The sequence below is a fragment of the Cloeon dipterum genome, chromosome 2, assembly GCF_949628265.1.
Source record: "Cloeon dipterum chromosome 2, ieCloDipt1.1, whole genome shotgun sequence".
Taxonomy (NCBI): domain Eukaryota; kingdom Metazoa; phylum Arthropoda; class Insecta; order Ephemeroptera; family Baetidae; genus Cloeon; species Cloeon dipterum.
The window spans coordinates 15,514,116-15,532,459 of record NC_088787.1 but is presented as its reverse complement, the minus strand read 5'-3'; the positions used below and the strand labels follow the sequence as shown (position 1 = coordinate 15,532,459).

Below are 18,344 nucleotides of genomic sequence, written 5' to 3'. Positions count from 1 at the left end.
AAGTTAATATGAAGTTTTAAACAAATAACGCGATCTTCTTTCTTTTCTTTGCGAATATAAAAATGTTTAAAATAAATTATTAATAATTTTGAGAACACGTGAAGTATAAAAATAATGGTATAAATTTCCTAAAAACTCCGTAATTCATGTTCAGATTTTAAGGTTAATGAACCATCACAGTCAATATCTTAAATATATTCATGAATGAATACCAAGAAAAAAAGAAAAATTGCATATCTCAGTACAGATCAAAACAATAATCGATTTAATTTTAAACTTGGATGTTCTACTGGAAATAGCAGTTTTAATTAATTTAGTAATTACTTCAATTTTAACGCAACAGATCCAGAGCTCAGTAGGTATTTGGAAATAGGCTATGAAACAGCCTGAAGACAAAACAGACCAGAGCATATAAACGTGCCATAACTGCAGAAGGGCTTTAGCTCTCATCAAAAAATCCACCGGCCATTTGGAAGGGTCTTGGTAGCCGGCATAAAATCGCACTTATATCGCCCATCAGAATAAATTTCTCGAGATCCCCAAAGTCGCATCTCATGCAACTTTCATTGCTGCGACCGGGCCACTAATTCTGATTGAGAGCGGCCGAGGAAGTCATTTATATCAATCCTCGCACCACCTGCAATAAAAACTGGTCATGCAGAAGTGAATTACACGCACTCACACTTGCTCGCTCGCTCACTCGTCCGACGGACTGATTTATACCTTGCGCCACTGGCCTTGCTATTTAATTAGCGCCGAGGCGCTGATTGGTCTGCGCGGGTAATTGCACTGATGCACTTTCTCATGCATTTGTTTGTTTACGTGTCTGCCTGCTCGCTTGTTCGTTCAAGTTGCAATTGTCTCAGGAGACGGAAAGTGCGATTGTGTACTTTATATCTGTCAGTGTTTGCTTGTCAAGAAGTAATTGGAATTATGTGCCAGGAGCAGGTTCCGAATAAGAATAAAATTGGTCTGCGTTTCACGTTGACAAATAATTTAGTATTGATAAAAAATTGTTATGCACAAATGATTACTGCAGGTTATTTTCACTGTCAAGATTTTTGCTGTTAACACCACAAATTAAATGTTTATAAATTAAATAATATAATCATCAAACAGCCAACGGTGTACAATTTACAAAAGACATTAAAGAATTAGAAAAAATGTTGTATTATAAGCCAATCAGGAAGGGTGCAAGTGTTATTATTAATCTGTGACAAACAGCTCATCACAAGAAGGAAAATTACATGCTGCAACCCTTTGATAGCCAGCACAACAAAATACCTTTAAAGAGGGAGAAGTGGCAAGTTGCCTCCGTTTGCAAATTTTCAATTGGCAGCCGACTAGGAGCAGCAGAGTCACCATTATTTTTTGCGGTGCAATTTCCTCTGCGGGCGTACAAACAAGATTGTTCCAGTCACCAATCTTTACATCTCCTGCTCGCAAACATGCATAGTAAGCAAACAAGCAAGGTGTTCACCATTCACACGGACAAAATTGATGGCTGGCCATTTCCACATGGTCTGACTGCGCTGCTGCTTTTCCATTTTTCCTGTCGGCGAAACTTTGAGCACAAAGAAACTGCTCACGCGCCCAGTTTTGGACCTCCTTCTCGCCGGGAGCAGAATTTCCTGTCGGGTGGAATTCTTTTTATATGTTTGCAGCAACGAACTTGGAGGGCTGCCGCGCTGGAATATGGAAAATATCCATCTCTCTTTCTGCAACTGCGCTGTCTCTTCTAGCTGAAGAATCTTTTAAAGTGCTGACGTTTCCCCTTTTATAGCATTATATATATGTATACGAAAAGAGGCGTGCGTATGTAAACGCTGCAAGAGCCAGCATGAGCAGCGAAGTGGCTCTGTTTGCTAAAGGTGCTGCAGGAAAAAAGTTTGCTTGATAAATCAACGTCAAACGCACGGCATATCACTGCGCTGTAAGCTGTTTAGAACAGTTCTCGAAAAGAATGGAACTACTTTGGGCATACTTCATTTGGTTCAATGAGAAATATATCTCCCCAATCAGGAACAAAGTTGAATAAATAGCTCTTGCTCTAATTGATTTATTTTTGTTTTAAAGCATGTTGACAATATTACTGGACCAATTATTACTGGATAATCTATTTATTGTATCTTTTTGAGTTAGATATAATTTGAATTAATTAAACAAACGTTTATTTTGGATCGGTGTTAAAATTACTAGTAATTTTTTAAATATAGGAATGATGGAAAAGGATTTGTCGTAAGTTGCAATTTTTTCTCCTTTGATCCGTCCACCGTCGCTAGGAGAATCAGGTCCAGAGAGCGAGTCCTCCCCGTGAGGGGTGGTTTAATACCTGAGGTTCTCCCCCCATTCTCCCCTTTGGGTGCCCTAACATTTTACATCGATTAAATCGGAAACAATATTATTGATCGTAATACCGCTAAATGAAACCCTGACATCACATAGGAAATGAAATTTAATTTTTTTAACACTCATTCATACACATGGCTCTTATTAGCAGTAATTTACCAATTGGAAAGTCTAAATTTCTCACAGCCTTAATATACAGATGTGGGAGTTGCTAAATTAGGCCGCCAGTTATTCAACACTTTTTGCCGTGCAAGCGTGTAAAACGCGCTGTTTTTGTCCTCCTCTCGGCGAGAGTTTAATTTAAAGTGACGATAAATTTACATACCAAAACGGCGTGAAAATTTACCTGAAGCAGCAGCCTTTTAGCGCAACCACTACAGTGAGAGGACCGCGTGCGTATAAAAAATGAGCGCGCGCGTTTTCTGCTGGTAAATGCACGCAGATACATTGCCACGCATATACGCACAAAAACGGTCCAAAAGTAAATTATGTGTTGTGCGCGGCGAAAAAAGCTAGCTAGCTGCAGGTGATTTATTATTTCGCAGCACAACACTCGCATTTCTTCCCAGGGTGAGAGAAAAAATAAAACACCAGCGACCTGCTCACCTTACACCTCTATATGCGCCGACTTTGTCGCCAAAGAGCAACTTCTTGGATCATGCATCCCACATTCTATCCTTTCTAACTTTTAAATGAATTTACGATCTTTCATCGGGGTTTCATACATTGTCCTAAAGTGGAAATCATTCACTGTCCTAACGTACTATGTTCCTAAAACAGTGTCCTATACAGTCCTAAATTGAGTCTATACCGACATTGTCCTAAAAATTATGTGTTGCACTTTTATTAATCTTTTTGTCCTGGTTCAAATGTTTCTGGTGCCGTGCAACCTTTGTCGGAATTTAATAAAATCACTATAGGAAGTTGAAGAGATTTTCTGTATGTTCTCAAAATTCCATTCAAAAATTATGAATTGTCTCTCAAAATAAATTATTTGTCTGACACAAGTGATAAGGGATATAAAAACCCTCTGTATAAATTACTTCCATGACCTCCAAATTGCAAACTATATACTTCTGACTAACTAAACTTAGGGCTGCATGCCACTCCCAGATCAATTTTGCAGCCACATAATGTATTCCTCATGTGGCCAACTTGGTTGCATAGCGCACAGGCGTTAGGACATGTATTTCATTAGTTTCTAGGACACTACTTTAAATTTACGTAGGACAATATTTTGGGGACATTATATTGGTAACCCTTTCATCAAAGAAAGCTCGGAGATTACATGTTTATAATTTTCTACTTGCAAATTTGAATTCATAACATTAAGCAGTGGGTATACTTTCACACCCATAGCAGCTCTTTAGTTCATGATTGTTATTTATTGGGCGGAAAGCAACGATGGCTGCTGGATAATGTTTAAAAGTACATTACACATAATACAAACACATCATTAAATTGAGGCTAAAAAGAATAATCAGCCTCGAGTAGTCCGTTCTTGAACAGGCTGGCTGTCAAGTGTGTGGCACCAAATGAATTTATTTTATTCAAATCAGCGGCCGCATCCGAGGCTATTATTTAGTGAGCCTGGTAGGTGGTCTCGGCGCAGATAATTGTCTCTGATGGCTGCATTTCATTTCATCTGTTAAATTGTGCAACACACGTCATCATCTGGGCATGGGGGTCGTTTTTCACGTTATTTGGCAGACGATATCTGCACTCCATCCCATCAGCAGGAATTCAATTAACCCTGGGAAAGCACGCAGCGGCTAGGTGATGAATTATTGCGTCCATCATGGCAGGAAATTCCTTTTTTGGCGAGGGTAGCACGCTCGCTTTTCCTCTCTCGTGCCGCGGCACTAGTGTTTATTGTGGCTGTAATTTCTTAAATATGGCGTTGTATCATGAGCGAAAGAAAAAATTTGCAATAACTGTATAACATGCGCACTTAATGTGCTCGTAAATAATTTTCGTGCACGCTGAGGGGTGTTTTACTGCCGGCCGTAGGTTATTATTTTTCTTGCAGCATTCTTCGCACATTACAGTCCAAAAGAGTAAAAAGAACGAAAAGAACATCAATTTTCGTTCACAAATTGTACCTAATTAATAGTCAAATTCATTTGTCACGTTAAAATGTGCGAAAAAAATTAAGAGTTTCTTAACATAATTAGTAAACGCTTAAGTCGCGTTTACAGGTATTCGATAAAATTTTAATGAAAACATATGACGTTTCATTTTCACCAAGTATGTTTGCATAAAACCAGGAATAAAAATAGCAACATTTTTCACTGAAACTCCGACAGTAAATTGAAGATTCGCATTGCGTGCAAACCATTTCTGTACTTGTTTGTTGCCGATTTCAGCTGCTCTTTCTGGCCCATTTTTCTCTTTTCTTCGGCTCCTTCGCCTCTTTCAGCTGCTGCTGGCGGGTGCCGCAAAAGACGACAACGCTCCTCCGCCCGGCTCTTTTGCTCTTCTCTCCGTCGCTGTTATCTTGAAAACACCCCGCCAGATAGGGCGGCCCGTATTTCACAGTTTCCACCAGCAATATTTCTACTTTTCTTGAAGCAAATTCAGCAGCGATACCCCGCAGCAGCTCGTAAAAATACGCACACGAGAGAGAAAAAAATGAAGAATGCACCGAGCGACACTCATTTCGCTCTCCGGTCTTATCAAACCTGAGCTGGGCATGTACACATAAAATGTACGTACGTGTATATGCATGCATAAAATCGTGAAAGGGAATCTCATTTATTTCTCATGCATCCCCACAGCGGTTTTGATTATTAAAAAGCTCAAGGCGAGACATTAACAGCCCCTTAATGCGTTTGAGTATCCACATTTATCTCTGCTCTTGCAGATTGAGGAGTCACTTGATAAATATTTCTTTTCCTTCCCTGCTTTTTGCATATTCTGGGATGAATTCAAGATTTGTAAAGAGAAGTCAAAGCGATAAGATTTGCCTGTATGTTTTTAAATAAAATCAACGTAACGTTATAATATAGGAAATCAGAAATTTGAGAGAAAAGAAACTAGTAAATTTTTGTGTAGCGATCTTTCATGAGTGCATAGAAGCATAGAAAAATGTTCATCCCTAAGCGGCCACTAATTTGTCAGTGCGCTCTACTTTTCACAGCATCTCACGCAGCGTTTCAGCCCAGCATGAGGCTAGCTCTGTAATATTTTGTCGGAGAGAGTAAAAAAAAATCAACACCCCAGCATTTTTCTCAACTAGGAAATGCTTTATTTACAGCTTCCTCCGGCGGCCAGCGACCCGCGTGATGGCAAGTAAATCACAATTTCTTGTGCGCCATTTCTCTTTCGAAATCCGAAGTGGCGATTAGTCAGCAAGTGCAAGGTGCAGAAATCTGCGCGGAAATGGTTGAAATCTCATTATGCCAGTGTCTATATCGCGTAATAAATGTGATGTTCATTGGGATTAGACCCCTTAAAATGGACGGGGGTGGGAAATAAATAAAGGGGGCGGTTTAAGCCTTGTATAAAGTGCGAAGCAGAGAGGAAAAAACGAGCAAAGCAGAAGAGAGAATTCAAACCCTTGCGCCGCACACGAGCTGCTATATGGCGAGAGAGAGAAAGAGGAGCGTTTGCTCGCTCTCGCGCTTTGCCAGAGAGAGAGAGGAGAGAGAGAGAGAGAGAGAGAGAGAGAGAGAGAGAGAGAGAGAGAGAGCAACACAAAATTTACGACTTGGCTTACTTCTATAAATTTTCAGATCAGGGCAACTTTTTAAATTGTAAAACTTTAGAGTTGCTGCGCTTGCTCTGGCTCCGCAGAGAACAACCAACGAACTGCTGCTGCATCCTCTCGCCTCCTTTGGTTTTCTTTTATTTCCCCGCGTGCTGTTCCCACTTCATTCCTCACGGCTCCAAATTAACTTGGGAGACAGCCCAGCGACTGATTTTATGCTCGGAAATGTCGCCATCGAACATCTTTTCTCCGTCCAATTCTTTTCATTTCCCTCTCTTTCGTTCGCTTGGTTTTATATCGACAGTCGAGGAGAATGAAGATTCGAATTTGTAAAATTTAATAGCCCGCGAAACCATAAAAAATTTCACAGGGGAGCAGTCGTCCAAACTGCGTTCCTGGGTATTTTCAAGAGGGTCGGATTCTGAGTATAAAATTAATTCAGTTCTTTTGATGTTGCCTGGCTTAATTTGCTTTCTATATCTGACGAAATATCAAACATCTGCGGGATATGGAAGTGAAATTCAACCTTCACAGCTGAGGAACTTAATCAACAGGAAAATTTACACGCTTCTTTTCACTTGGTTGGTTGAGGTGACTAATCCTTTGTTGCTTGTAAAAATGAGCTTGGTAGGCAATTAAAATAAAACTCGCGCGCCCTTTGTCAGCAGTGTTGAATATTTCATTTGCTCGCATATAATTAGGCGATTAATCAGGCCCCAACATAAAGTTAATTAGCACTCGCGGATCGAGAACCACTAGTACGAGAAGAGGCCCTCCGTTTTCGCCATGGTGGCGGCGGCTGTGGGGGAGTGGGGGATTCGCTCACCCGCGCGCGGAAAATATGATTTACAGCGATCCATTTATCTCTTAGGAACAGACCTAGTGCTGAGAAAATGAGATACGCCGCGCCGAGCAGGATTTTTGTTTATTCAGAGTAGCATTACCAAATCCCAGCAGCCGAGAATAAATCACGCGGATTTTTCCTGCACTGCACGCATTAAACCGCTTATTTATTAAGCGCCATGCGCTCGAATCGCCATTAATTCATTCGCGGACCGGCGTCGGGGGCGCCAATTGCAGCGTGCAACCCTCTTAATTGCCAGTCGAGAGCGGCGCGGCAAAAAATTCAAATTCGCCGGCAGCAAGGCGCATCGTGCGCGCACGGCTGAAAAATCGGCGGTAACAAGTGGGCATTGCATGTTGCCGTGTACTTTGTACAATTTATAGGCGCAATATTTTAAGCTCAGCGGTAATGAAGTTGTCTGAGCGAGGCTTCTTTATTTTTTCCACGTGTGCCTTTGATTGGCTGAAATTGCACGAGGAATGAGTTATTCGCACACTCACCATTGGCCAGAAATAAATTGCAATTCGCCACGAACAGCGCCCGCGAGATGATTTAGCACCATGAGAAATCCAAGTTGCCAACGCGGAATAACAGCCTCTGATGCTGATTTACGCTTAAATTCCCGAAGCGAGGGCACACTTTTCAGAGAGCAACAGCCGATTTTTCAATTCGCACATCTTGCCTCGCATGAAAGTTCCGCGTAATTACTTTTACTTTCATCTGGCGCTGTCATAAATTTTTGAGTGACTTTTGTAAAAACGATTGCCTCGGAAATAAATCCATTAAAAGCTCGTAATTTTGGAACTCTTTTCATTTTTCTGTTTAATTTTTATTTACGTACCGTGAATTGGTTTTAATGTTAAATTTATTATCTGCTTGAACCACATTCGCGGTCTATTTTGCGTTAAAAAAAACTCACAAACAAAACCAAAAAGATTTTTAAAAGGACTCGTGCGGGTCTAGAAATTCAAGTATTCTGATCAGAGATTACTTGAAGGTTAAAGAACAAACAAAATTTAACGCCTTGTACCTTCAATTTCAAAACCATGCTAGCATCACACCAGAGTGCAATAAATATTCAAAATTAATTTCTCGCTGCGGTCCTTTTCGCACACAAAGGCGTAGGCTGTGAAAAAGCTTATGTGATATTGAATTACCCTCTCGCAGCGAGAAGCATTATTTCATGTACGTATAGTGAGAGATTTTGCCCATTGTGTTTTGTTGCAGGTACAGACACACACACACACATACACACACACACGGGCTGAGGTACAAAACGTGGGTCCTGCCTGGTCAGCATGCCCTTTTCTGAGTGTGTTTCTTGGCTAGGTGTGTGCCCGGTCGGCCGGCAGAACAGCATTCATAGCGCAAGGACAGGTTGGAGTTGATGATTTATATGTGCGCTCCTTGGCGTGTTGTGAGCCAACCAGGACCCAAGACTAGGACATGACACATGACTCGAGTGATTAATGGTGTTACTTCCACGGGATTTTTTCTCCGACTTCTCTCTCTTTTTTTAAATTAAACACGGCACCAACTGAGAGGTAGAGAGAGAAGAAAAGTTTCTCTTGTGTGTGTGGCTGGTTGTGCGCGTTGCACGAGAAGTTCAAAGGGCCTCCAATGCTTTTTGTATGAAAATAGACGCGAGCCAGGCAATATATATACTGTGCTAACTGAAACTCGCACTCCTCATTGGCCAGCAAAGGAGAAAGGAAAGGGCGCAGATGAACAGTCCGCTCGGCAGGTGCCAAAGTAGGGTCGCTTTTGAGGGAAAACAAAATGGTTTTTATAAAGGTAAACACTGTTAAAACCCCTTCTTTTTTGAGGCCGAAATTTTATGGTACACCTTTCACGTTATTTAAAAAAAAATGAGTTGGCATTTTTCTTAAGATAGTGTTTAGTTTAGAAATCAAATGTAAAATACACTGATTGAGGAAAGCTCGATCTTAATAAACGTATCTTTGGTACATTTGAGGTAACATTTTGAAGCTTTTTATTTTACAACCTAAATCATTTTCCGTAAGAATTTCTCTATTCAAGTTCACGGTTACAGTTAAACGGCAGGAAGCAAGGCTATCGGGCTGTCTATTCAAAGGACCCCTTCAATGAATAGAAGTTTAAAAAATGTGCAGCAAAAAAAAGAAACCCATGCCTTGACAGCAGAGGGCTAATGTTTTGTTCTTCAATTTGACCTACATTACATCAATGCACATTGTGTGCTTGCGACGTAAAGGCTCGCCCTTTGTTAATCAACAATGGACCCAGGGACGCTAAAAGGCCTATCTCAAAATATTTCTGTCATGCCGCATCATAAATGTCATAAGATGCCGAGAAAAATTGTGGAAAGGGAAAGTCTTAAGCACCCAAAAGGATAGTCAATCTCGTACTCCTGTTCTTTCCTCAACCCTCATGAAAGGTGAAACTTTCTAATTTTTCGCTGGGGTTCATTTTTCTGCGGCTAGTTTCATCTCGGGAGGTGAGAGCGACGGACCTCTTCGCGACAGAGCTGAACGAGTGTGTGATATCTATAGAGGGTGAGTCTCTCCACTTGTGTCCTTTTCTACATCTCCACCTGTCCCTAATCAGTTAGAATGTGAAATGAGATCCACCGCAATATTTTGCTGCGCCTGTCAGGTTATTTATACACTCTTGGCTTTTCTCATTGACATGCACGCGCACCCCTAAATATTCATCAACATTTATATTTGGAAAACCTGCTGCTTAATTAAGCCACTGGTGAAAACGATTAAGCTGGCCCTGAATAAATGTCATGATTGATGAATACTACGTGCAAAATTTTTAATTTTACAAAAGTCAGGCAAATTGTAATTATTTTTCCAGTCCCTCTTGTAGGTCTTAGAGCTAAAATGCACACACGGATACAGCATACATATATTTGCGAAGTGAGGGTTTTATTTAAACTCGGGAGCTGTACAAATATAAATAAATTTTACTCTCACAGCAGCGAATTATGTGTGTCTGTTTGTACTGCACCAAGCTGCTGCTGCTGCTGCGCCACTATTCTTTGCGCTGTAATTTTAAATCTTGTTATTTTTCATCCCCCTACATAAATTCTGCGCAGCAGGAAAGACAATTTGCCTTCTGTCCTGCATATTAGTACAATCGTCTGCGAACTGTTTTTATCATTTCCCGCAACTAATTTGTTCAGAGTCACTTAAGAAACAATCAGTCTATTCTGTCGGACAGCTAAATTTTAAAAGCAACGCCGGCAACGTTTGTTTCTGTTCCAACAAACGACCCAGTTTTTAAACCCGAGCTCGAAGTGTGAGTTAATTAAAATCAGAATCAGCAGCGCGCGCGAGTGACGCCGCGCTCGGTGGCTAGATATACAAAGTCCTTTTCACACAGCATCTACAAGACAAATTAACATCATGTGGTCGGTCTGCAAACAGCACAGCACACCCCGAGTGCTTTGAAAATGGAATTAAACAAAACACGGCCCTTCTGCCGCGAGTTTGTTTTGCGGCCACCGCTACAAGTTGATTATTTCTGTGGCTTTGGCTCAAATAATATGGCCCAGCCAGCCAGCCAGTTTAATTTATATGTTAATTTAGCGCGCTCGGCTAGAAAATCTAGTATTTTGTGTGGCCGCTCTTGTCTAATTATGCTCTCGTACGCCGTATGCTTGGGAACACGCCCGCTCAGCGCAGCAATGCCGATTTCCCGCATTTTGCGGCCGGGAAATGCACACTATGCAAATTGGCGAATGTTTCGGGCGCAAACGTCACCATCTCTACGGAGATTTAGTTCTACTCATGGTCGGCACAAGTGAAATACAAAGTGACGAGGTGTGTTCTAGCCAAAAAATATTTAAATGATTATTATGGTTGCTTATGAAAGGTTTGCAAGTTTTAAATAAAAATGTTAAATAATTAACATCGCTCAAAAATTAGGTATTACCCAATTAATCCTGTATATGGACTCTACTTTTTTTTAAAACAAAGTCAAATTTTAGAGCTGTAAATCTATTTCTTGTGTTGGGGAAGCCAAAAGATGCATATCGGTATAATGGGAAACATTTTCCTTGGCCTTGCATCTGCAAGATTTCCCTCAGCAGATTATATACTGATGTGTTCATCTGAAAATTTTCTTTTGTATAATATATATTATTTTCACAACACTGCCGCGCCTCGGCTGCTCAATAGGAAGAGGAATAATAAGTTTTCCAGGAAAAGAGGAAGGGAGAAGCCTTTCAGCAGCATCAGCAGCCATATCATTTGAAAATAAGCAACGGTGAGGCGGCAGCTTTAAATTAGCGATTATTATCTATACATAATGTTTTAATTAACAAAATAAGACATTTGTACTTTAACCTTGAGTGGGCTTAACATGTAAAAAGGGCCGTCTCGCATTACATCATCCTGCTCGCTCTTTCTTCGGCTGATTCTCTGCCCGCAGATAAAATCTCGCGCTTATTCACTCAATGCTGATAATACACCTATACACAACAACGCGCGCACAATTATGCCTATTAAATTATTTTCTCATCTCGCCGCGAGAAAGGCCGAAAGATAGAGAGAAATAACTACATGTGCGCGAAGAGCAGGACGGCGATTATTTTAATAACACTGCAGCATGGCACATCGAAATTGAGCATTTTTGCCGCCGGCTATTTTTCATACGTGCGCGCGTGCATCCTGAGAGATGTGTTGTGTGCTACTGTGTTGTGTTTTGCTTGGGAAAGAATGACGCTGGTGCATATTGTACATTTAATATATCAGCTCTCACATTGGTGCGCATACTTCTTTTTTATTTATGGCGCATAATCATTTATTAATTGCTGGCGAAGCGATAAACCGCAGCTTCCAGCAAGCGGACTCGACTGCACTGTTATAAATTGGGGTTGTGAATTTTAGACCTTAGATTGTATATTTTCAATTATCGATTCGCAACCGATTATCTATCAAAGACAATGTATACATACAATAATTTTAGAAACAGATAAATGATATTTTGTTCAACGCTGTTTGATAAAGAACATAAAGTAATTTTTTCGTTGTTACGAATTTGCATCTCACAGTTTATAATTTTTTTAGATGAATTGAAAAATCAATTCTATTTTTATTAATTTAAACATAGGAACGAGGAAGACTCTGCAAAGAGTTGATTATTGTTAGACATCACTTTTTTCTTAAATATTTTAATTTTCACCTGCGCAAGTTCCAACTCTGAATATGCTTAACTATCGACAGCCAAATATCCAGGTATGGAAAAGAAGTAATTTGCCTATAATTTACTATCTTACTAAAAGACCATATTTAAAAAAAATAACCTGACTCCTGCCTTGCCTCATACATTTTTAATTGAGACATCCCAGAGTGATCAACTCACTTTTCGCTTGCCGTCATTTTTCTTTCAAGAGCTCAAATTTATGCATGGAAATGCACCATTTTATTACGCCACTGTGCCAATTTGCATTTTATTAATAATACGCACCGGCCTTCCTCAAGCTCTAGAGAGGAGGAGTGTGTTATTAAATAGACCCGAGCACAAAATTCTCTGCATCTCTTTTTGCTCTCGCCGGCCGCAGCTGCAGCACTGATTATAATTAAAACACAATTGGAGCGGCCGATTTATAGGTGCCTTAATTTATACCTGAAGTATGCAAATTCCTCAAAGCCCCTGTGCACGAATACATATGCACTAGCTATTGATAAATTCCGTTTTCCTGCGAACAGCTGAGTGGAAAAGCTGCTATGTTCGCTCGTCCTATTCATATGTGCGCCAGCAGCGATGTGTACGTCTGTTTCATTTTAGCCAGCGAAATGGGGCCCTTGAGGGTGAAATATACTTGCATAAACCTCCCTCATCCCTTTTCTTAAATTGGCTGCCTCCTCAAGATAATCCCTGGTGAGAGCTCCAACACTCGCTTCCACGTCCGCACGCCGTTCTGCGCGCAGCTCTCTCTGCTTTTCCGCCTCACTACAGCACAGGCGGAGAAAACAATCTTGCGCCGCAAACAACAATAAGCGGCCCTTTCCACTCGTGGATTAAATTATGTGCCAAATTTATCAGACGTTTGCACGTAAACGTTTGATCACACGCACATGCAGCTGAATAATTATTACACGAAAAAAAAAAACACTAAAACACAGGGTTGCAATGCGGATATTTTTTTCAATTTACAGCATTATATTTGAATGTTTGCTTTTTGGCTTTTTCGCACGGCCACACTACCTGATTTGTTGAAATTCTTTTTCGCGAATGATGGTTCGTGAACAATTGTGCGCACTCATTTATTCTGTCAGCGCAATTAAACTGTGAAAATTTTCATCACGAACATTTGCGTGAATTTTTAAGTTTTTAGAAATGAGAGCCAGCGCGGAAAATCATCAAGTTGAGTTATTCACAACGCAATTTTTAGCGATGCAAATTTTATTGTTTAATTTTTCAGCTGCAAACGAACGTTTTCGCGCATAATTTTAGCGACAACAGTGACGAGTGTGAGCAATAAAAATTATCTCTTTTTTGCCTCTCGCACTCTCGATGAGCGCCCCGGCACGCATTTTTATTATACATGAATTTATACTTTATTTATTTTTAAATTTCCGCGCCGTGCATGCTGTTTGCACTAGGTGTGTTAAATGGGCTGCAATGTCAACTTGCTGTTGAGTTATTAACCAGGCCGAAAACCTGCGCAGAATTGTACACGAAGAGTGCAAAAATATAAAATTCGCAGACTCTTATCTTGTATCCAAAATGACGCCAAACGAATTGAATTATATCCCTGCTAGCGCTTCAACTTTGAGGACACGCGACACGAGCATTAAGGGCCGTGAAATCTGTGGCTCTCGCACTCCATTAGGACTGGAGCCATTACTTTATGCCCCAGCCGCATGCATGCGATGTAATTATATTTGAGAATTGCATGTAGGTATGTAATAACGTCAGATACAACACGCTGTTCATTACATTAGCACTTTGCGCTTAATCAGCTCACAATCATCTCCTGCTCACACACACAATAATAATGCCATTATGATAGTGATGATATTTAATTAAAAATCTGGCACCTGCGAGTCAGTAAAGTGCGTTAATAAATAAATAAGTTCCCACGCTTCACGGTTGCAGGGAAGAGGAAGGTGGGGATTAATTTTTTTGTTGCTGTAAATTAGGCTGAACAAAAGTCCGCGGTGCGTTTCCCCTTTCTATATAAAAGTCTCAAGCTCTTTTCGCTCAAAGGCGGCACGCACGGCTCCTAGCGATAGACTCCACACGGATTTGTTTATTTTGAAAGGAATGCTGCTTTGGGAAGAAACACCAGGTTAAGGCTGATAATATCTGATTTGTAAAGAGCAGGATTCCGCATTTAAAATTATAATTGGTGCATGAATAAATCATTTATAGTCTAACCCCCAAAATATCTTATACTTTTTTCCTGAAAATTCGCAACTACATGGAAGGTTATAAAGCCATAACGACGGCCTTATGTGAATGAAGAATTATTCAAACTCCACATAAATTGCTTTCCGAGACTCCAATAGCACAGCATAATTACAATATTAGCCAATACAAATAACAAGCAGGCAGATTTATGGCGGTTTATTCCGTGAATAAATGTATTGGAGAGTGTGTATAACAACACCAATTTGCAAGTTCATTGAAACCTCTCTCGATATTATATCGAGACTCGGTGCACGTTCACGTCATGAAGATTAAGACATTTTCTACTCTAAGAGTTTGAATATTCAAGCAGAGCGTCAGATGCACTCTCAGGCAATCCACATTCCCAAGTGTCAGCCGTGTCGCAGTATAAATAATGTGCAAATGTGTGCAATGAGATTGTGGAGGTGTAAACGGAATTTAATAGCGGTTCTGGATGATTTTTATATAATGAGGAGATGCCAGGAACTACAAAATTTCCTCAATATTAAAATAAAGTTTTATGCAATAAATCGTGAAAAATCATTTATACTTTTACTTGAATAATACTGTTCTAAAAATTAGGACTAATGCTAAAAATTTCTCTGGTTGTCGTTTAAATTTTTGAGACAATAGGTTTAAAAAGTTTGCATGCGCGGGGATTTAGCACTGTCTCCTCAATATAAATCACGATTTATTTCACCAGAACGTAGATTTATAGCTCATAATTCGCACACCGTTGGATAGATCGCGACGAAAAGCGAAAATCATTGACACCCGTTTATTTTTTTAGAGAAACTTGGCAAAATCTGAAATTTACCTGTTCCTCGCGGTCCTGGTTTCATTATTGCAAAATGTTGAGACAAACTGTTGCTAAATTTCACAAACAATTAACTACAATGCAAAATGAGCTTAATTGTTGGCCTGTAAATCTAATACACCTGAAATAAAATATCTTTGCGTATATTTTCAAAAGCTAACAGGAATAAGAGATATAGTAGATTTCTAGAATGCGCTAAAGAAGTAAATTAGAAGCGTTGGGAAGGTGAAATAGTTCAAGAAAAGCAGGCAGTAGCAAAAAATGAGGCGCGCGCACAGTTAAATATGTGGAGCATTTTAATCCCATCGGCGCTGTTTCAAGAAAAGGTTCTGGCTGCGGATTCATGGGCCGCGAGAGTACATACACACACTGCATTGTAGCAATTTACATGCAATATATTTACACGGCGTAATTTATCTGGGCGAGAGAGTGGCGCACATGCTTTATTGTCTTTCGTGCAATGAGTTTTCAGTCACTAGGGGACAATTTATGAGGACCAATTAAAAGAGTGCCTCTGTCGTGTCCCCGACGGACCAAACAGCGAAACACCACCGCACATGCTGCAGCTGATCAAACGCCGCCAAAAATTTATACGCTCGGGCCGGCGAGGCGCGTGTTGGAGAATTTCCGCCGCGTCTCGCAAATAAATTTGCAGAGAGGTATTAGAGATGAAATTTCGGCTGATGTATAAATGGCAAAATGTATCGGCGCGCGGCGCAAAAGTTTGCCGAAAAGAAAGAACTTTGTGGAAATAATAGGAAAGTGAGGTTGGCTGCTCGCGTCGGAGGAAGATCGGTCATGCCCAGATAGCTTTATGGCCGTCCAGGGTAATATAAAAGAAATGAAAAACACCGCGTCTCACAATTCACCAAACTTTACTTCTGTCTGCCTGCCTGCTTGGGCTTGGTGTAGGCCCACGAGTGTTTGGAAGACGACGGAGCCGCAAAAAGAAAATTGCATTAAGGACACAGCCGCGCGCTGCAATCCTCGGGAGGAATTTTTCTTTTTTTATTATCATTTTCGTCACCGCTTTAACAGAGACGAAACAGCATGCACAAAAGCCGAAACCTCCCGCGCGCGCATGGGCCTCTTCGTGCCGCTTGAGTTATTGGGGAGCGAAATCAATTATTGAATTATGTAAGAGCTACGCTGAGCAGGTGAGCAGGAGATCGGAGAGAAAAACGTGGCAACCTCGAGGTAGGCAGGTAAAACTAGTTCTAAATAGAATCATGGCTGCTGACCCAGCCGTTGTTGAAACAAGAGGAGCCCTCCCTCGTCGAGAGGAACACACGCACGCTCCGCGGACCAGGTGCCATTGACCTTGAACGGGCAATAAAATTGAAGGGGTTATAAAATATTAACAAAAGCGCTTTTCAATTTTTGTCTCGTTTTATAGTTTTCTTTCAGCGGTATTTGGGAGGTTCGCGCGTAGTGCCCGCATGCTGTGCTTGCTTATGTTCGGAATTATATTGCAGAGGTGGAGTGAATGCCTGAATGGGACGGTCCTTCCAGGGGTCTGGTGTGGGGGCGCCGTCGTCTGGCGAAGCTGGCGCGAGGCCGCCAGCGGTGGCTTCCGCTCGCACGGACTAGGCATGCCGTCTATCGTAAATTTGCTGCACTAACGACCACTTTATGGCCGCGAAGTTACTCATTGTTGTTATAGGTGGCTCCTGGTTTAATATGTCCGTATCGATTAATTGAGAATGCGGAATTTGAATCGTTTTCGAACCTTTATGCACTTTCGTAATTAATAATAAATTAAGAGAACTAAGCACAAAGATTATTATTCATTTTATGACTTTTAAAAAGCCGCGTCTCAAGTGAGAAGCGAATTCGTTTTAATTAATTAGGGGGCAGGTCGACGGAAGAAAATAATCGCGGCCATCATCGCGTCATAAAAGTGATCGTAAAAAAGAAATAAACGCAGTCGTAAAAAGACAGTGTTACGTTCATTCATGCGGTCGCTCCTTTCATAAAAAGCAAGGCGCACAAACGGCGGCAGGTCTTGCTCGATTTGATTATTAAATCTAACACGTGGTCGCTACAATAGCTGCTATTATGCCATCACAACAAACCATAAAACGAGAATTACTGCACCATTAAGGACCGCCCCGTCCGCACTACTTGCGCCGCGGCAGCCATTAAGCCGGTGGGTATCCTTCCGCCGATAAATAGTGTGGCGTCTCACCTTGCGAGGGCGGTAGGCGTCACGCCGTTAGCCACCTATCGAGCACGTCGTAAAATTCCGCGCTTTGCAACCAAATTACACACCTCGCCTTATTTATTGAGAGCTGCGATTTGAATTGATATCATGAAGACATAAACAATCATTTGAATGAGGCCGGCCAGGCGCCGATCGTAAAATAAACCGCTAATGATGGGCCGAGTCGGGATACTCGGGATATCGAGTTACCACCGAGATCACGCGCAACTTTATGCCGTTCAAAGAGGACTCTACCGGTGGTTTACGACATTACTAGCAAATAGCAGACTAGAAGGTAAACGATCTGGTCGGTAGCAAATCGCCACCGCGCGTAATTGCTGCGTTTCCGCAATTTTGATCGAATGGAAATACGATCAATTTTGTTGTGGGTTGACTTGGAGAGTTAAAAAAATATCGATACACGAAGAAAATTAAATGAAAACAAAAATGCAAAAAAATTAATCTACACTTTTAATTCTCCTAATCAAATTTCATTCCTATAGTCAATCGGCACCAAATAGAGCCATTTTTGAAGGTTTCTGTTTAATTCATGCAATTATCATCAGAGAAAACTGTGAGATGATTTTAAAAAATTATCTCTGGGCAAAAAAATATTGCTATATTTAAATTTCATCCGTGAATTTATTTATTTTTCTTTAATTTACGAGTGTTATTTAAGCTATACTTCCAAAAAAGTAAGCAAAAAATTTGGTCCCTTGTCTTTTGTACACTTAAAAAGAGGATTTCGGTCCTCATTGCTATGCATAGCCGCAATAATTTCCAATTTACATTTCACCACTCCTCCCATTAATGCCAAGGTATTAGAGCCATTAATGCTCAAGCGCTGCTTTGTTTGCTAATTACAAAGCACGCAGAGATTTACACCCTCTCCTCTCTTATTATGTGAATATGATGGAGGATTTGCGTATAACGGAGCGAATTTGCACACGCGGCGTCCCAAACATCGCCACCGTGGCCCAGGGCTAATTTTACTATGGCGGCGGATATAGACAGACACAAATCGCAGCCGACGCAT

The 18,344-nt window shown here is 40.9% G+C and overlaps 1 protein-coding gene across 3 annotated transcripts in view; it reads right to left on the bottom strand.

Annotated features, from left to right (window-relative positions):
- Positions 1-18,344, bottom strand: part of Ubx (Ultrabithorax) — a 106,172-nt gene that overhangs the window by 16,165 nt on the left and 71,663 nt on the right. The window contains exon 3 of one of the 3 annotated variants that reach the window (XM_065480133.1): positions 6,183-6,192. The exons of the other annotated variants lie outside the window; for them this stretch is intronic. The gene's annotated coding sequence lies outside the window, so the exon portion shown is untranslated. Of the gene's footprint in view, positions 1-6,182; positions 6,193-18,344 lie in introns of those variants that run through there. 3 annotated transcript variants of the gene reach the window in all.